Source organism: Eurosta solidaginis, chromosome 3 (assembly GCF_040869045.1).
Source record: "Eurosta solidaginis isolate ZX-2024a chromosome 3, ASM4086904v1, whole genome shotgun sequence".
NCBI lineage: Eukaryota > Metazoa > Arthropoda > Insecta > Diptera > Tephritidae > Eurosta > Eurosta solidaginis.
Window position 1 is genome coordinate 107,324,847 of NC_090321.1, and position 21,683 is coordinate 107,346,529.

The 21,683-nt window shown below is 37.9% G+C and overlaps 1 protein-coding gene across 5 annotated transcripts in view; it reads left to right on the forward strand.

The window, feature by feature from the left end:
• Nucleotides 1-21,683, forward strand: part of LOC137244225 (lysosome membrane protein 2) — a 913,474-nt gene that overhangs the window by 135,537 nt on the left and 756,254 nt on the right. The window lies entirely within an intron of this gene.

The window sequence follows — 21,683 nt, forward strand, 5'->3', positions numbered from 1 at the left end:
AAATCAATATTAGTTTTTTGATGAAATATAAACTATTAATGTGATGATAATGATAATTAAAAACTACAGAAAGTTTAAAAAGTTAACTATTTACATAAATTGTGAAACTCTAATAATTTTTCAATTTGAATTTCCTTATCGTAGCATTTTATTTTTAGCAATGTTTCCAAGTGCTTGTCCGTTAGCTGGCTTCGATGTCTGCGTTTTATGAGAGACATTGACGAAAATGTAGATTCACATATATATGTTGTCGAAAACATTGAATACATGTTTAATACAAGGTCCCTAGTGGCCCTGTATTTGTTAGGGCAAATATCTTTCCAAAAAGGAATGCCGGTTTCCAATGGAACAGCTAAATCCTCCCTCATTGCTAATAGCTCATCTTGAATATTTATAGGTACATTCTCCAGTGAGCATGTCAATGGACTATTAAAAAAGTTTATAACCCATTTCATGGAAAAAACATCTATAAGTCCACTGTCAAAGTTTGTTATAAGATTATTTATTTCTTCCATGAATTTATCTAATTTTTGGGGACTTGGAAATTTTGAATATATTTCGGAAACTTTTGGAAAGTTAACAAAGTTTTGGCAATACATTTCGTTCTTGAAACTAATTAGCTTTGTGGAAAACTCCATTATTGCTTGAAGCAAGTCGCATATGCTTTTATTTCTTCCGTGCAAAACTAGATTTATATTATTTATTTGCAACGTAATATCTGTAAGAAAAGCTAGCTGTAATAAAAATTCGGGACATCTAATGGTATTAATTATTTGAGCATCCTTGGGAAGAGCCTCGGACTCCAAAAAAAAGAGATATTTCCTCTCTAAGACAAAATAAACGATCTAAACTTTTTCCCCGAATGAGCCACCTGACTTCTGTAAATTGTAACACATCCTTGTATTCTGAATCTATTTCCTTCAAAAACGCTACCAGCTTCCTTTGTGTAAGAGCGTTGTGTCCACCTTCCAAACGATTGATTATTTGCACAGCAGTTTTCATTACTTCGACAAGGCCAATTGATTTTGCAAATAGAGCTTGTTGGTGTATAATACAATGAAACGTGGGAACATTTATTTTGGTTTTAATTAATTGCCCTACAAAACCCCGCTTACGGCCAACCAAAACAGATGCTCCGTCTGTAGATATAGCTGAATGCTTCTCCTTGCCTACTATTGATAAAACATTGCGCTCAAAAGATTCGTAAATTTTTTCCCCAGTAACAGATTTAAAATCTCTTCAGATGCATTTAAAAAGTTGTCAACTGATCTTATGCATACAATCATCTGGCTAGCGTAGCAAATATCGAGGCTTTCATCAAAGCAAACCGATACATGTTTAACATCTTCTATACGTTCTTTGGTCTCCGCTTGTAGGAAATTCCCAATAATTTCACTTTTTCGAGTCATAGTTCTGGCTGACAAATGAAAACCATTTACAATTGCAGTCATTTGCTTCCCTATGCTTCCGAAAAAACGTAAATATTTCAAGGCACATTTCTTAAAAAAAAAACCCCCATCCTCAAAAGGCCTACCTTTCTTTGTTAACGCTAAAGCTATTGCATATGTTGCCTTCAGTTAACTGTCTTCCAAAGCATTATAGTCAGCATGCTCTGTATTCAATAATTTACTATATTTTATCCTAAAACTGTCTTTAAGTTTAGCAATCAATCCTCTTACTAACTGGAGGTCAGGATGACGAGCGTTATACTGGCGCTTAAGGTGAAATTCGTCTTTGTATTTTAAAACTTAGCTGCATACAAGACACTCAGCATCATTAAAAATATTTAGACAAAGCAAAACATCAAGCAATGCGGTATCAACTTGCTTCATTTAATGCTTGCATGAAACTGAATAAAGTTTAATTTTTTTGTGCTCTGCTTGTTGACGCTCGTGTTGTGTGCGTGTAATTACGTACTGTGTTCGTGAGGCAGCCGAACATACTTCGACTCCTGCCTTTGGTTTAGGGTCATTGCCTTGCATAAAAAGCCATTAAAGTGGCACGTTTTCTTCAGCAAAGGGCAACATCACATCTTGTAATATATTCCTGTACATAAACTTATTCATTTTATCCGAGATTAGGTGGATAGGACCTACTCCGTACCAAGAGAAGCAACCCCAAATCATTATGTTGCCCCACCGTGCTTAACTGTTTTTTCGTGTACCGCGCTGAGAATTGTTTGCCTTTAGGACACATTACATTCCGGACGGCATCGTTTCCGAATAAATTTATTTTTGTTTCATCGCTCCAAAAAATATTATACCATTTTTTAATACCCTCTAATCCACACCATGTGCTGTGCTCTTGCGCAAAAATTTCCAATTCCGAAAATTTGCAATTCGCAACAAAGACACTTTTCGAGCTACTCTGCCTGGTAAGTTCCTGTTGCACAATCGACGGCGTACAGTTCTGGCTGATATTGCATTATTAATTTCTGCTGCAATAGCCTTTGACGACATAAGAGGATCCCGCTTGGGAAGAGTTACAATTAAATTGTCAGTAGTGAGACTAGTTTACTTTTTACCACCTCTTCGTTCCGTTGATTTTATGGGCTTAAGGGCATTTACAACAAAATTTTCAGACCTTCCTAGTGATTCAGCGATAAATTTATAAGATTTATTCTGTTTTCGAAGGTTGAGAACAAGTCTTCGCTCCTCAAGACTACAATGCCGAGCACGACTCATCGTTTAAAGAATTGTACACTGATTTTTATTTATTTTTCTTTATTGAACGTCACATTAAATACTTTCCGCTTACTTAGTTAAAAGCAAAAGTTATACGCAAAGTACCTATTTTAGTGGCCAAGTAAAATTACACTTTATGAAAACAAACGGCTCCATGAAGCTTATAACGCAATTTATTGTAACGGGACTTGCAATATACAATGAAGCAAAGTTACCACATTGAAAAAAGTAAAGTTTCAAAAATGCCCTTAAACTTACGCTTTAATACCCTTATACTTACGATTTAAAAGTACAGGGTACATATTTTAATGACCATATGTATGTATATTTAGGCTGAGCTTCTCTTCAAGTTTTCATCTTGCCCCTTTTTAGTTTTTGCTACAAATATGCGGGACGGGACTTTAAATTTTATGCCGGCTCCGAACGCCACCTGGAAGGCAAATGAATTTTCACTAAAAAGGTTTTTAATGGCAGAAACTTTTCGGAGTGTTTACCAAACCACTGGCGAGGGGCACCCCGCTTAGAAATGCTTTTTTGTAATTGAATGAAATTTTTCTTAAATTTTGATGTTGCTTTTGCGCGGGGCTTGAACCCAGCACCCTCGGTGTAATAGACGGAGTACGCTACCACTACACCGCGGCGCCGCCAGAGCCTTGAACCAGCAAAAGCAATAAGTCAAGCTTAAATTTCGGTTAAATAATTATAAGATGAAAATAACAAGTGTTCACTTTGTTTTGGGAAAACCCTCATTTTTTATTGATCTTCATGAGAAAGTTTATGTTTCACGAAAAATTTACGCTTATTGTGGACCCTAAACAACCTGTTGGAAAGGATATCTTATTATTCCGTTTTTTCTGGTCGTGCATTGAAAGGTCTTATACAGGTTTTGAAACATTATAAATGTGTCAATTAGGCTAATTCACGACTATTTTTATTGGTTATCTTAGCTGAAAAATACTAAAAGTTTTTCCACATTTAAGCTACTCTCCACATCTTCTATATATCTATATTCATAAAAATGAGTGCACATTTTTGGTGCTACTTTATAACTTGAGACCGCATCAACCAAATTCAACCAGAGATATAGCACACCAAGTTACGGCTACGTTTCATACCAATAGATGGTGCTTATTTGTAGGTTTTCCTTCCTGACGCTATAATTCCAGCACGCACGAGCCGATTTCCACGGTTTTGCATTCGTTGGAAAGGTCTGGGGGTCCGTGAGGTTTATAGCAAAGAAAATTCAGGATCGACGCAGAGGGTCTCGAGATATAGGCCAAAACGTGGACCCGGGTACCCCTAGAATATGTTTATAAAATATGGATAACGAATGAAAGCTGTTGATGAGTGCTTTAGTAGAGGGTACCGGGGTGACTATGGTCCCGATATATAGGCCAAAACGTGGACCCGGGTACCCCTAGAATGTGTTTATTGGATATGGATATCAAATGAGTGCTTTAGTAGAGGGTAATTTTCATACCCCTGGGTAACTAGGGTCTCGATATATAGGCCAAAACGTGGACCCGGGTACCCCTAGAATGTGTTTATAGAATATGGATAACAAACGAAAGCTGTTGATGAGTGCTTTAGTAGAGGGTATTTTCATACCCCGGGGTGACTAGGGTCTCGAGATATAGGCCAAAACGTGGGCCCGTGAACGCCTAGATAGTGTTATTACAATATGGGTATCAAATTGAAGTTGTTGATGAGTGCTTTAGTACAGGGTAGTTTTCATACCTATTGGTGACTAGGGTCTCGAGATATAGGCCAAAACGTGGATCAGGGTAACACTAGGATGTGTTTTTACATTATGGATATCAAATTGAAGCTGTTGATATGTGCTTTAGTACAGAGTAAATTTTAGACCGCTGGGTGACTAGAGTATCGAGATATAGGCGAAAACATGGACCCGGATACCCCTAGAATGTGTGTGTATTAAGGATATCAAATGAAAGCTGTTGGTGACAGCTTTAAAGTAATTTTCATTGTGATATTCGATTTAGTCGCATCAGCCTGGCAAAACTGATAAATATGCATGCGAAGCCGAAATGAAGACATGAATTAATAATACCCACATACCTATTTACATACGTCCTATTCGATTTGCCTGATATTTGGTATATAAATTTGCCTATATTAGTATTTACGATGCTTTTTTCCGGGAAGTAGACCAGAGACGGACTGGGATTAGGACTAGGACTGGGACTGGGACTGAGACTCGGAATGGGGCTGGAACAAAATATATACCACCCTCAGCGACTTGCAATAATATATGAAGAAGAATGAGAAAAACTTGAGAGAAGAGAAAAGAGAGAAGGAGACCGAGAAAGAGGTAGAATGAGACGAAGATGGAGATAGATGAAGCGAAAAATACGGAGGGAGGAGTGAATACCAAAATTAGGAAAAAGTGTAGACGGGCAAGGGCAGAGTTAGACGGAAAAAGCTTTTTAAAATGTATGCAGATAGACTAAATTTAGGGCAGAATAAAGGAAGTGATATGGCTGTTTTAGAGTAGATGGTGAACATAGAAATAATGAAATCACTCAATATCAAATGGTGCGATATATAAGCAGTAATGAAGCAGTTTGGCGTATATTTTCGTTTCCTTTGCACGAAAGACATGCTGTTGTCCATATGGTAGTTCATCTGGAGAATGGTCAACGAGTTTATTTCACTACTGAGAATGTACAGCAGAGAGCATCACAACCATCAGCAACTACTCTTTTTTCAATTGTGTGAAATCGACACATTTGCCACAAATTTGATATACATATGTTGATGTACCGCAATATTACACCTGGAATGCATCATCGAAAAAATGTCAACGGCGTAAACAAGGAACACCAGTTGATGGTCATCCAGGTATTTTCCAAACAGATGCCTTGGGCAGGATGTATACGGTACATCCCAATAATGCTGAATGTTTTTATTTGCGAATGTTGTTGGTAAACGTTCGAGGAACAAAATTATTTCAGGATTTAAGAACAGTTCACGGTCATTTTTGTCAGACATATCGCGAAGCATGTCAACTCTTGCATTTGTTAGAAGTTGACACTCATTGGGACGCAACACTTCATGATGCATCGATTTCATCTCATCCACAGCAAATACGTATGCTTTTTTCGATTAAAATATCAACATGCATGCCATCGAATCCAATTGAATTGTGTAATAAATAAAAAGATTACTGACTGAAGATATTTTAATTCGGATGCTTCGTAGAGCAATGGATCGTGATTATATTGGAAATGTACAATGAAGCTTTGATAATAATTGAAGATATGTGTCTTGCGATTGCCAGTAAAGCATTGGGGCAGTTAGCTTTGATTTCACCAAATCGCCCAATGCATTATTTGATCGAGAGTTGCAGCGTGAACAACAGTTCGATTGTGACGATTTGCGTACATTTGTTCAATCCAGCATCACCAAATTGAACCATCAACAAAAGGATATATATGAAAAAATCATGCAAATTGTTTCTGATAACACTGGTGGATTATATTTTTTGGATGCACCTGGCTGCACCGGAAAAACATTTGTAATTTCATTGGTTTTAGCAACTATTCGATCGCAACAGAAAATTGCTTTGGCACTCGCTTTTTCTGGAATTGCCGCAACTTTATTGGATGGAGGACGAACAGCTCATTCAGCTTTAAAATTGCCATTGAATATAGAGGTGGTTGAAACTCCAACCTGTAACATATCCAAAAATTCAGCGATGGCAAAAGTTTTGCAACAAGCAGCGGTCATTCTATGGGATGAGTGTACAATGGCAAACAAAAAATCATTGGAAGCATTAAATCGAACCATGCAAGATTTACGTGGAAACCGAAGGCTTTTTGGTGGTGCTTTAATTTTATTGTCAGGTGACTTTCGACAAACATTGCCCGTTATTCCACGATCAACACCGGCAGATGGGATCAATGCAGGTTTGAAGTCTTCCCTTTTGTGGCGATAAGTGAAAAAATTAACATTACACATAAACATGCGTGTTCAGTTGCACAATGATCAGTATTCTGAGCAGTTCTCGAAGCAATTGTTAGAGATCGGAAATGGCAAAATTCCAATCGACAAAACAAATGGTTTCATTACATTGCCAAGCAATTTTTGTACAATTATCCAATCAAAAGAAGAATTAATTGAACGAGTGTTTCCAAATATTGTTCAAAATTACATGAATCCCGATTGGTTGAGAGAACGCGCAATACTAGCAACAAAAAATGTACATGTCAATGAAATTAATCATCACATTCTGAAAAAGTTGCCAGGTGTGGTGCCAACATACAAGTCAGTGGATAGCGCAATGAATCAAGATGACGCAGTGAGTTATCCAGTTGAATTTTTGAATTCATTGCAACCGTCTGGTATGCCCCGGCATTGTTTAAATTTGAAGGTCGGCTCATCAGTTATTTACGGAATTTAAATGCGCCAAAATTGTGTAATGGAACAAGACTGAATGTAAAAAAGTTGATGACGAATTTAATTGAAGCAACAATACTGACCGGCAAGCGAAAGGTGAAATTGTGCTTATACCGCGAATCCCACTGATACCAACAGACATGCCATATGAATCTAAGCTATGTCAGCCAACAAGGCGCAAGGACAAACGCTTCGAGTATGCGGATTGAATTTGGAGGAACCGTGCTTTTACCACGGACAGCTGTACGTTGCCTGTTCCAGAGTAGGCATTCCAAATTGTTTGTTTATTCATATCCCAGATGGAAAAACGAAAAATGTAGTGTATCCAAATGTTTTGGATTAAGAATTGAAATAAAGATTAAAAAAATTCTATGATATTTTATTCTTTTTGTAATATTTCTATTGGTGTAGCGAAGCACACCGGGTCCCGCTAGTTGTTCATAAAGTACGAGCCCTCGACTTTCAAAGAATTTCGGTTGCATTAATCGAATTTCGGACCGGAGGAAGATAGGTTCCATCAACTACTAAAAGCTGCCCAAAGAACTATAGGTTAACTTAATTTTACATTTGTTTTTCTTTATGCAGAATTATGTATAGTATAAGTCAGAGCGTACCAAAATTCCCAAAATAATGAAGATTTCCTGGCGTGAATGTATTACTGCTGCCAAATAGTAACACATTAACGTGATGTAGGGACTGAAATTTGCGAAGACCTATATAAATAATTTTTTGTAACATTTTAAAAATATTGGTCCTTCTTTTGTTTTTTCAAAAGGAATTTTTGTCCAGAAAAAAGATGTGGTGTGGCAACCGTGATCATGAAATAGTGACCAAGGCTGCCAAATTTCAGCGAAAAGTACGCAATTCTTTCTCAAATACCAGAATAGTACATTTTTTTTGCTGATTTTACCCACAGCGAAACAAATGGAAATTGGAAATGAATATATAGCTAAACTATTCATTTCATAAAATATTTCAACCGAAGTATTGTAAATTGCAGAACTTGGAAGGGTGGGGAGGGCCATTAGGACGATCTTATAGATTATACATACATAAAAGCTAAAAATTTTATATTTAATTAAAACAAACGTTTATAATTTTCATAAGTTGCAGATACCTATATGGTCGCTTACAAGCCAACCTAATAAAACCGCACTGCGTTTTTTTAGCACACGCAAACAACCGGCGTTTTTTGCCCTAACCCAAATAAGCATGCGTTGCGACAATGTAAAGCATATGTGCAAACGTCAAATCTAAATGCCACGCAGAATAAAAATTGGAAATCGAGTTGGGTTTTCACGCAGCAAATTCAATTTGAGTTGCTCTCATACAAGTTGTATGTGCATGAGACATTTTTGACAGAAAATGACTTGCATGCGTTTATATTAGGTTGGCTTGTTAGCAGGTGTTAAGCTCACGCCCACCCCGGATCATAAAGTTAAAGTTAAAGTGAATGTTAAAGTTAAAGCGAAAGTTAAAGTTAAAAATAAAGTTAAAGTTAAAGTGAAAGTTAAAGTTAAGGTTAAAGTTAAAGTTAAAGTTGAAGTTGAAGTTAAATTTAAAGTTAAAGTTAAAGTTAAAGTTAATGTTAAAGTTAAAGCGAAAGTTAAAGTTAAAAATAAAGTGAAAGTTAAAGTTAAAGTTAAAGTGAAAGTTAAAGTTAAAGTTTAAGTTAAAGTTAAAGTTAAAGTTAAAATTAAAGTTAAGGTTAAAGTTAAAGTTAAAATTAAAGTCAATGTTAAAGTTAAAGTTAAGGTTAAAGTTAAAGTTAAAGTGAATGTTAAAGTTAAAGCGAAAGTTAAAGTTAAAAATAAAGGTAAAGTTAAAGTGAAAGTTAAAGTTAAAGTTAAAATTAACGTTAAAGTTAAAGTTAAAGTTAAGGTTAAAGTTAAAGTCAAAGTTAAAGTTAAAGTTGAAGTTAAAGTTAAAGTTAAAGTAAAAGTTAAAGTTAAAGTTAAAATTAAAGTTAAAGTTAAAGTTAAAATTAAAGTTAAAGTTAAAGTTTAAGTTAAAGTTAAAGTGAATGTTAAAGTTAAAGCGAAAGTTAAAGTTAAAGTTAAAGTTAAAAATAAAGTTAAAGTTAAAGTTGAAGTTAAAGTTAAAGTTAAAATTAAAGTTAAAGTTAAACTGAAAGTTAAATATTAACTTCTCATTTATTCAATAAAAGTAAAAAATTGCATAAGTTGATAATATGCAATAGCTTTACCGCGGCAGTCCCCGAGTGCCACACGTCTTTTTTTTTATTTTCGTTTAAAATTATTCACAAAAAACTGATGAAAATAGCGCAGGATAATATTTGCGTGCTCATTTACTACATTTATTACATAAACAAATTTATTTCCTTTTGTATGAGTTTTTATTTTTTAAGCGGGGATTACCCTTGTTGCTTTAAATGTATGAAAACATTTATTTGAAGCAATTTTTAATGTTTAAATTTTTCTCAAATTATTAAAATTTATTTCTTGTTTGAATTTGTGTAAAAATTTTTCAAAATTGGTTATTTTGGTTAGTGTCACCTCTTAATGTTATTTGGGTGTGCTCGGCAATTCAATGCGTTTGCCTAATGATCACAGTATTTGGTTTCAATGCGAATATATTGAAATGTTGGTAGATTTTTAGGCTTTGGTGGTAGAAAATGAAAATGGGCACAAAAGTTTGTAGATCTACCAACAAAGTTGTAAAGTCCGTGCACTGATTTGAATTGAGTGTTCCTTCACACGTACACACAGAGGCACTTTTGCTACGAACACTTAATTCAAATGGCGCATAATGGGGTTTTGCCAGAAACGATATAATATAGAGACATTGCATAGACGAAAAATCGTGTGAGACAAGCTTCACAAAATTCTAGTAGGTCACATTCACCACTTACCACAGCAGAATTTGTTAAACTACCACTGTCTGTATTTGTTATTTAAAAATTATTTGTACACTTTTTATTCAGCTAATGTGTTCAGAATTTTAACTTTTACTCTCTAAAACTCCAATCAGTGTATTTCTGTGCTTAAATTATGTTAAAAATTGTGTTAAAGTTTTTGGTGTGGTGAAAGTGACCTACTAGAATTTTGTTACGCTCCGCTGCTTTCCACCGAAGTTCGCGCATGCAATATCTTTAAATTAAAAATTTTTTGGTTTTGCATGAACGTGTGCGGGGAATCTACGTACAAACTGCATGCGTCGTAATAACAAACTTCAGGAGTAAGTTATTTCGCCTAAAACCTGTGCTTCCAGGAATACAGCAAAAGAGCTTCGATTTTTAACGTTCGGTCGTTCGATTATAATACGTTGTACATGCATTGAGGTGTCTGTTATTTATCAACTTACTTTTTTGCTGAACACCCTCTAAGTTTTAGTTTACGACTCAAACAAATTTTCAAATCAATAAAATAAATATTTATTTCTATAAGAGAAAAAATTACGATTGGTCACTAGGACATGTTTCTGAATATCATTTCACCTTGTACCTACAACATCATTTAATACCTGCTTCTACTTAGTGTGTTTATACCCTATAACGAATCGCACTGGTTCCGAAGTAATGCAGAACTATCTCATTAAGAGACAGTACCAGTTCTTATTCTGTCCCCTCGCAGTGCTTTCAACTGACACTTTTAACGTTGTGATATCCCACGAAATGGCAATTGCCCCCCTTTGCAAACCTTTTGAACGCGTTCTAGACTAGTTCAGTCCTAGGTGGTTCTGAAATAGCCCCAGCTTTTGATTAATCAATTTAAATACAAATAGTTCAAATTTAGTGCTTTGGTAGAAGGGTTTCTACCAACTTTCCTGCTCTGCATCCGATTAGCATCAGTTCAGAGGTAGTCATTAAACCAGTAGTGCGAAACTGGTTCTTTGGGGGACTGCCTCCCATTTTACCAGCAGGGTACATTCATCATCTATGTATGCATACTCGCATGCATACATGACTATATATGTGAATCCAAATTCATTGTTACACGAATTTCCAACGAAATATTCCTGCAAGTTAAAATTGGTACACTGAAAAAATGGTGCTATTAAATCAACAAATCTGTTCTGTTGTTCTTGACTTAACGGAGATTCGGTGAAATAGATCGAATTATGGTTAATTCGACCGGGTTCTTTGTCAAGCGAACAAACTTTTTTAGTCATTTCAACAGAAGAGAAATTCTCGCTCTCAAGTTAACAAAATTCTGTAAAATTGACAGATTCCTAATCAATCTAACTGATTTTTCTGTTAACACAACTGATCTTACAGGTCATTTCAAGAGCGAACAACAGTCAAAGCATGAGCAAATTTCAAAGAGAATTTTACGCTCACTGTGCTCTCTACTTTGTACTTATGGCGATGACTTGTTTAAAAAAAACACCAAAATAAGAAAACCACCAAATCGAAAAAACACACAAATTGGGAAAACAACAAAAGACTAGCTTTTAGTTATCAAAACAAAACAAAAAAAAAACCCTTTTTTGAATTAAATGTGCATAATACTGCAAAAAATTATGCTATACCGGGACACCTATTTATCGGGTACCTACAATTTTGCAACTTCTCCTCCAAGCGAAATGCAAAATTGCGCCCTCTTGTTGCAAAGCTTTGTTTGAACGAACAGGATTTTTCCAAAATTAGTAACATTTTGTTCAAGTTTTAACGAATTTTCACTAACGCGAATGAATCTAATAAGATAATAAAAACATCCTTTTTTAATGTGGATGTTTCCGATAGCATAAAAGTTGGAGTTGTTTTGGAATCTTTCAAAATAAAGTCTTACGAGAATTAAACTTGCCGAATTACATGTATAGTTACTCCAATGGTGAATTACCTTCCAGCGATTTCATTCTTTACTTTTCTATAGCTTACAAGTTCTCTATTTAAAATGTTATGTTAAACATTTATGCTACAAGTTTTGTTCGAAAAAATCAGGCTGGCAACTCTACATGCCAGAGGAGAAATTGAGAATAAGCAGTAGAGTGACGCGCATCGAAGTTCAAAATTATAAATTAAATAAATTATAAAAAATTTAATTTGGTGAAAGTGCGTTTAATAAAACAAAGTAATAATGTATGTGTATAATGCCTAATTGTATTATTTTTAATTGGTCTGGAAGCACTGCGACCTTTGTGCAATCGCTTAATTATTAATTATAATATAATTATACAATTGTAAAGTTGAAACAAAGTTCTTGAAACCGACGCCAATGCGGTTTAACAAACGGTACATGCTCTTATTTTCGCTAGAGCATGTACTAACGCGTGTGTGAATATGTAAGTTACGTTGCCTTATAGCACTATACTTCCCAATGACGCACCCTGTGATCACATTGCAGTACACGCGACTCCATTGCTCCAATTAAAGTTCACAGAATAACTTCGCTGACGCAGCACACGCGGAACCAACGATCAGGTCAGGTATCGAAATTATTGAAATCATGGGAATTGCTATATAAGCAATTCCTGTCTACACGCGCAAGCGTTCGACTTGCGAAATGTGGGAACTGCAACCGCAGCATAAATAGTTAGCAATAGTAGGTTAGCTAATAAGTTAATTTGGAAGTTTAGTTCAGTTAATTTTGGGACGTGCAAGTGACACGTACTAAATTGTGATTAATTGAAATTGAAGTTGTTCGTGTTTTACTTTTAAATCAGTATCGGCGAACAGTGAGTTCGCCGCACCTTTAATTTTTTATATCTCTCAGGACACGAGAGATTAACTGGTGCCCGAGCAGTCGGTGCAAAGTGACTTGTGAAAAGAAAAACTTCATTCAAACTTGAATACGTGAGAAAAAAATCTTTGGAAACATTTGGTTCTGTTCATGTCGTTTTTTCAAGAAGCCAATGAAATATTGGATTGTGTAAGACTGTCAATTTCTTAATCAAAATCTTCTATTTTCAGAAAAATGAACTCCGACGAGATTTCGAGGTCCCTCACGGAGATGAATGGCGCTTTGAATGCCATTCTTGCTAAGGTAAAGAAGTTTGAGTAGCGTCTCAATAGGGTGGAAGCGACGAACAGAGATGATTCTTTGCAAGACCTTACACAGGACCTGGAACGAATAGAGAGAGAAGTACAGGAGGTACAGAGACAGTTCACGGACACCAGGCCAGAACCAGTTGAGCCGCTAGTTACGCCTCGAACGGAAAACGAACTAGCTCAAGTGGCCAAGCTTCCTGACTGTGTCAAGGAGCTGCAGGTGTTCGACGGTTCAAGAGAACACTACGGTTCCTGGGTGCATAGTGTAGAGTTAGTGATAAAGGACTATGAAATAGTGCGGCACAAGCCGATATATACTGCCATTCTAAGACATATTAGGGGAAAAATTAGGGGGGCTGCGGATTCTGCGCTACTTGCGCACAACATCTACGATTAGGACTGGGCAAAGATTAAGGAAACCCTTTCGCAGCACTATGCAGATATTAGAGACATCCAAACGTTGGAACAGCAACTGACGTTAATGTCGCAAGGGCGACAGAGATTATCCGACTTCTATTCACAAATTCGAAGCAACTATCCCTGATGATAAACACAATCAAACCAGAAAAACACTTACATAAGGAAACGATAGAAGCACTGACAGAAGCGCACCGGCGAAGAGCATTAGACGTGTTTATTGGGGGCTTAACGGAGACATACCGGCCCTGCTCCTCGTTCAAAATATTAAAACCTTGCCAGAGGCATACTCTGCTTGCCTGAAGATGCTGAATGCGTACCGCAGAAATGCGTTCCACCGTCCATCCCTAGCAAATAGAGGAGACGGGAATACTATTGGTACCCCATCCTTCTCCCGTAACAGAAGGGACTACACTGGCTCAGGTCAAGGCTATTCAGACCAGTATCGTCCACGCCAGCCGAACAACAACCGAACGTGGCAAGACCGCAACCGAGAAGTACCACGACCGTCTTACTCAGGTTGGGGGCAAACAAGAACGCAAAATTGGCGGAGCACTCCATCGGCGTTGGTAAAAACGAATTACGAGCCATCTTCCCAGTCGCAAAACACCAGATTTTCCGCATATGACGGCGCAAAGAGGGGTGCAGGTTCCACGGGACATATGAACCAACCCTCTAGTAAACAACAAAAGTTATTCCAGCTGGTACCGGTAGATAAAGAAGAAACCCAGGATACTGCAGACAAAGAACAACTCACGACCGGGTAAATTTTACCATGGGAGCCTCATGTCTGGCGTACCATATTTAGAATATGTTACGTATGATCAGGGTACGTTAGAGTTTCTAGTAGACACGGGGGTAAATAAAAATTACATAAGTGAACGCGTAGCACGCAACACCATGCCAGTGGAAAAGCCATTCAAAGTAACCTCTGCGGGTGGCGACATAAAAGTAGACAGGAAAGTGTCGTGAAATATTTAGCGTTACCAAGACTCGCGTTGGTAGATTCTATAAGGAAAATGCTACCTCCCTCCAGCTTAAAGGAGCTTAAAAGTTTCCTAGGCTTAACATCATATTATAGAAAATTCATCCGGTACTATGCTAAAATCGCAAAACCGCTAACCAACCTCACACGAGGAGAGCACGCGCAGGTAAGAGCAACACAATCCAAAAAGGTACCGATAAATTGGATACAGAAGCACTAAAGGCATTTGTTGAGCTCAAGGAGATGCTGACGATACCGGAAGTCCTAACCTTCCCCAACTTCGACAAACCCTTCAATCTGACAACTGACGCCTCCGACTTCGCCATTGGTGACGTGTTGTCACAAGATTACGATGGCAAAGATAAACCAATAGCATTTATATCAAGAAGCATAAGTACTACAGAGGAAGCGTACGCTACCAACGAAAAGGAGATGCTCGCCATCGTTTGGGCATTGGACAATCTCCGGAACTACCTATATGGCGCTAGGAAGATCCGAATATTCACCGACCATCAACCGCTAACATTTTCCCTCAGTAACCGGAACTACAACGCAAAGCTAAAGCGATGGAAGTCTAGGATTGAAGAATATAATTATGAAATAATATACAAACCAGGTAAATCAAACGTCGTGGCAGACGCTCTTTCTCGCTTAAAGACCCAGGCGAATCCCCTTGCAACGCCCATATCCGAGAATGCAAGCCAAAATGCAACCTCAGGATCAGAATTGGACTCGACAAGCGAGGACGGTTCAACAGGCAACACCTTCCACAGCGCAGGGCAAGATAACTCGGATCTGATACCATTCGTGGAAGTGCCAATAAACGTATTTAGAAACCAACTTGATTTGGATGTAGGTTAGAAATATTCGAGGAACCCCATCCCGGTTACTCGCGGCACTACCTAGGGTCAGAGGGAATTAGCGAAACAGAGCTTATCGGCGTCCTCAAGAAAAAACTAAGACCAAACGTAATCAACGGTATTAAGATGCAAGAAGCTCAATTAGGACTACTCCAGAAGGTATATTTAGAAAATTTTACGCAATATAAGATCCGGGTAGCGCAGACTATGGTAGAAGACTTAAGGGTTCCGGATAGGATTTGTGAGATAATATGGGGAGAACATAAAAGGGCTCACCGCAATGCTAGAGAAAATAAGAAACAAATCCTAGAGAAATACTACTTTCCCAGAATGAATAGTATAATCAAAGGGTATGTCTCGTCCTGCGAAACATGCAAGGTCAGTAAATACGATAGACATCCGAATGCACCAGAGCTGCAAAAAACACCAATTCCATCACGTCCTTGAGAGATAATCCATTTGGACATTTTCGAAATTCAAGGGGAGAAATTCCTCAGTGTCATCGACAAATACTCAAAATTTGCGAAACTTTTCCATTTACGTAACAAGTCCACTTTGCACCTTAACGACAAAATAATAAAACTCCTACACTATTTCACAACACCTGATATTCTCGTGACCGACAATGAGCGCGGTTTAATTAGTCCAATAATCCAGAACCTGTTAGATTCTTTGGGAATAAAATTGTATCGCAGACCATCCCAAAGAAGCGAAGTGAATGGTCAGGTAGAAAGACTTCACTCCACCTTAATAGAAATAATTAGATGCCTGAAGATAGACAACCCAAACTTAAGGACAAAAGAATTAATTAACATAGCAGTAGACCGATATAATAATTCAATTCACTCGGTTATAAACCGAAAACCAAGTGAAATATTTTTTAACCGAGCAAAGTCCTCTAACTGTCAAGAGCTGTTAGAAAAAAGTAGAAAGACTAATAAATATTTGAAAGCCTTGCTGACTAAAAAGCAGCTACAACAGATCAAATGTCACAATAAGAAAAGATCTCTACCGGAGCGTTATGACGAAAACGATGTCATATACGTGAAGGACAAGCAGATTAAAGGAAAGCAAAAACCCGCGTATAAGAGGGAGATTGTTGCAAAGGACAACAAAGTATCAGTCACCACGCTAAGTGGCAAGAAAGTACACAAAACTCGCATAAAAAATACACAGGAATACACATCCTAGCACATAAAACAAAAAACACATAGGCAATTCAGGGGGTCTCCTATTGTCTTATGTGCTATCCTTTTATGAAAAATTAAAAAAAATATAATAATAAAATAAAAAATAAAAAAAAAATAAAGAATAGTAAAGAATAATACTGAATAAGAAATGAAAAGTATACCGAAATAAACTAAAACAAGAAAGAGAACTTGGTACTAAGGGGTAGTTTGTCTAACAAGAGCGGGCTTGTAAGTGGGAGAAATCGTGCCTTAATCGGATAACACGATTCTCCATAGCTGGTTCGAGAAATGATAACACCTCTAGTCCAGAATAAAAGGAAATGGTCATTACTACAAGAGCGGGCTTGTTAGTGGGATGAATCGTGCCCTATTGGGCTCGTAGTGCCATAATTTGACAAATGGCTACACTACCTCCAAACGGAATTCTGGCGATCTCCCCGTAGCTGGTTCGAGAACAGTATGGCCCTCTGTCCTATACAAAAATTGAAAATGTCTCCCTCGCTTAATTCTTTGGAGAAGAAAAAAATAATATATATATATATAAAAACAAAATTGAAAAATGCCTCCTTCGCCTATTCAGTTGGAGATGCTTCCCTCGCTTAAAGTTCGTTGGAGAAGACAGAAACAAAAAAAAGCAAAAGAAAAAGAAAGAATTTTTTGAGCTTATGCGCCTAATCCGCTAAGCAAATATTATGAAAAAGAAGAAAAACGAAAAAATCGTTAAATAAAAAAAAAAAACAAAATTTAAAAATGCCTCCTTCGCCTAATCAGTTGGAGATGCATGCCTCGCTTAAAATTCGTTGGAGAAGACAGAAACAAAAAAAAAAGAAAAAGAAAGAATTTTTTGAGCTTATGCGCCTAATCCGCTACGCAAATATTATGAAAAAGAAGAACAACGAACAAATCGTTAAATGAAAAAGAAAAAAAAAAAAAAACAAGAAAACACATAACTTGTACACCACTGACATACTAACAAGATAAATCGCAGGAAAAGCGAAAATCCTAAACCAAGATTGTAACACTAGGTTAATTATAATCAATCTAATCCTAAAAATTCCGCTCACTAATAATACCTTCCTACTATCAACAACATTTTTTCTTTCCACTAAATAGATAACCGTAACTCATCCTCTTAGAACCTAACAACTACTAACTTACTAATAACATTAAATTAGAATTAAAACCTTGCGTTGCAGATTCCCACTGCTGGCAAATGCCATCAGCGGTTTGAACATTTTCAATTACAAGGCTCCGATCGTAACAATCCAAGATGGAAACGGGTGGATCATTGGCGGGTCATTCAAACTGGTACACGTCATCCACCTACAACAATATGCTACAACTATGAGGCAAATGGAGAACTTAACAAACCGAATTGAGGATCAGATATTAGCACAGCACTACATTAATCAAACGCTAGAACGACTTCATGAACTAATGGGCAACACAAGTAGAAGAAGGAGTACTCGATCTATTAACTGGTTAGGCTCAGCGTGGAAATGGATAGCAGGATCACCTGACGCAACGGATTGGAGCAATATCCTGCACAGTCAGAATCAGATAATTCAGAATAGCAACCATCAATACAGGGTAAACAGGAAATTATTCACGGCTACAAGGGAGGTATTGAAAAAAATCGACGAGGTCGTGGACCGCACGAATAACGTGGGAAAAGAAACGCGCTTCACAACATTTTTCTCCTTCGCGATGATGTAAACGAAATGGTGCGGGGATGTCAGTTGGCAAATAATGAAATTGTCAACACCAACCTACTGGATATGGACGAAGTTAACCAGATCCTATCCGAAATAGAAACACTCCCATATCAGAATATAATAGAAGCAATCGAATATGGCCAACCGTCGGTACTGACTAACAGGACACTTCCTCCTGTACGTCCTTTCAATGCCAAAAGTAACAACTAAGAAATATAATCTCCTGGTCACTCGCGCTGGAATCTATGGAGGTAAGCAACTAAATCTTCCTTTTGACAGGATGCTCGTCAACCAGGAAGAGACGTAAGGCCTAACAAAAGATTGCCTGGTAATCAGCTCATCCACGGTATGTAAAGCAGAATCCTTAACTAAACTGGAAGAAGGCAGTTGCCTACCGCGACTCTTAAAAGGTGGAGAATCCAACTACGAATTCATCAGACAGAATGGGTCCCAAATAGAGCTGATAAACGAGAACACTGTGTTCGTATCCAACTTCCAAGGAGTAATCAAAAGTAACAATGCCTCGAGTATGGTAAATGGCACTTATGTAATCCAATTAAATAACGAAACAGTCACCATTGGTGACCAGGTATTTTCCAGTTATGAAACCATTACCGCACAGGCCCTTCCAGCAGTACTATCAAAAGTGAAGAGCCACACCATGAAGGTCAACTTAGAATACGTTCACGACCTGACTATGGAAAACATAAGGTATCTTGGGTACGTTAATGAAAAAGTAAATTTCTCTCTCGCTTCAGAAAAGCTCTCGATATGCGCAATTGTTCTTATGGCCGCCATGCTGTGGAGATGCTACAATAGAAAGCTAGACCTTCCGCCAGTTGAAATCCCGACCCACTGGGCAGATAACACTCACATCAGCAAAATCATTAGAGGAAAGTCAGCTCCTGAAATTTATCGCATGGACAACAGCCTACCAGTCACACCAGTCAACATCAGTATGTCGCCAGGAAACTATAATTACTCTCTACAAAATTTTACCCCCACGCAATTTTCGACTTTTGATCTGCGGGACGCAGATCTTTAAAGGGGGAAGAGTTACGTTGCCTTATACCACTATACTTCCCAATGACGCACCCTGTGATCACATTGCAGTACACGTGACTCCATTGCTCCAATTAAAGTTCACAGAGTAACTTCGCTGACGCAGCACACGCGCAACCAACGATCAGATCAGTTATGGAAACTATTGAAATCATGGGAATTGCAATATAAGCAATTCCTGTCTACACGCGCAAGCGTTCGACTTGCGAAATGTGGGAACTGCAACCGCAGCATAAATAGTTAGCAGTAGTAGGTTAGCTAATAAGTTGATTTGGATGTTTAGTTCAGTTAATTTTGGGACGTGAAAGTGGCACGTAATAAATTGTGATTAATTGAAATTAAAGTTGTTCGTGTTTTACTTTTAAATCAGTAACGGCGAACAGTGGGTTCGCCGCACCTTTAATTTTTTATATCTCTCAGGACACGAGAGATTAACTTGTATGTAGCATAACTTAATATATAAAAAACACGTGTCACACAATTGAGGGTCCATTGGCCACCTAACTACTGAACCGATTTTGAATTTGTTTTGTACCCCGTGTGTATTTTGATCTAACTTGCAATATAGGATAGGTTACTGGGTGTCTAGGGTCTCGAGATATAGGCCAAAACGTGGAACCGGGTACCCCTAGAGTGTGTTTAGAGAATGTGGATATCAAATGAAAGCTGTTGATGAGTGCTTTAGTAGAGGGTCATCTTCATACCCCTGGGTGAGTAAGGTCTCGAGCTATAGGCCAAAACGTGGGCCCGGGTACCCCTAGGATGTTGTTATAGAATATTGGTATCAAATGAAAGCTGTTGATGAGTGCTTTAGTAGAGGGTAATTTTTATACCCCTGGATGACTAGGGTCTCGAGATATAGGCAAACACGTGGACCCGGGTACCCATAGAATGTGTTTATAGAATATGGATATCAAACGAAAGCTGTTGATGAGTGCTTTAGTAGAGGGTAATTTTCATACCCTTGAGTGACTACGGTCTCGAGATATAGGCCAAAACGTGGACCCGGGTACCCCTAGAGTGCGTTTATAGAATATGGATATCAAATGAAAGCTGTCGATGAGTGCTTTAGTAGAGGGTAATATTCATACTCCTGTGCGACTTGGGTCTCGAGATATAGCCCAAAACGTGGACATGGGTACCCCTAGAATGTGTGTACAGAATATGGATATCAAATAAAAGCTGTTGATGAGTGCTTTAGTAGAGGGTAATTTTCATACCCCTGGGTGACTAGGGTCTCGAGATATAGGCCAAAACGTGGACCCGGGTACCCCTAGAATTTGTTTATAGAATATGGATATCAAATGAAAGCTGTGGATGAGTGCTTTAGCAGAGGGTAATTTTCATACCCCTGGGTGACTAGGGTCTCGAGATATAGGCCAAAACGTGGGCCAGTGAATGCCTAGACAGTGTTTATACAATATGGATATCAAATGAAAGCTGTTGATGAGTGCTTTAGTACAGAGTAATATATTATCCCGAGACGGACTGCGACTGGGATTTGGACTAGGACTGGGACTGGGACTGGAATAAAATACATACCACCTTCTGGGACAGGCAATAAGGGATGCAGAATAATGAGAAGAAATTGAGAGAAGAGAAAAGAGAAAATAGAGAAAGAGAAGGAGATTGAGAAAAAGATAGAATGAGACGAAGATGGAGATAGATGGAGCGAAAAAGACGGAGGGAGGAGTGAATAAAAGGATTAGGAAAAAGTGAATAGGACGGGGGGGGGGGGGGAGGGCAGAGTCAGACGGAAAAAGCTTATCAAAGTGTATGCAGATTGGTCAAATTTAGGGCAAGACAACGTCTGCCGGGTCTTCTTGTAATAAGATAAATAATATATAATCCCGGTCATCCTTCAACAAGTTGTATAGCGCACGTAGAACTTCCAACAAGCTAATAGTGCATATGGTTTTACTCCACGTTTATTCCACTTCGCTATGCGTCGGTGGTGGTCGTTTTGGTTGCAGTTAACTAGAATGCCAGCCGAAAAAATATTTTTCCTTCTTTCCTTTGTGGCATTCAAGAATTTTTAAAATTTGCCTTGCACCCTTGTTGTCACTGTCGCTGTGATCCGCCCCTTTGCATTCACTATACCATTCGCCGTTGCAAAGTTGATGCCTTGGACTCCTTTGCAGAAAGTAAACTTTTTCAAAAATATTTTGTATCTGAAGTCTGCCTATACTTCAAGCAGCAGACGAGGGAGACTGCCGTTTTAATTCAGCAGTGTGGCAGGATCGCCCTGTAGGTAAGGCGTATCCTGCTTGGTATAACAATGAAATCAATCCTGCTAAATATGTTTAGCAGACCGCTTTTTAAACAGCAGGTAGGTATTGAAAAAAATCGACGAGGTCGTGGACCGCACGAATAACGTGGGAAAAGAAACGCGCTTCACAAC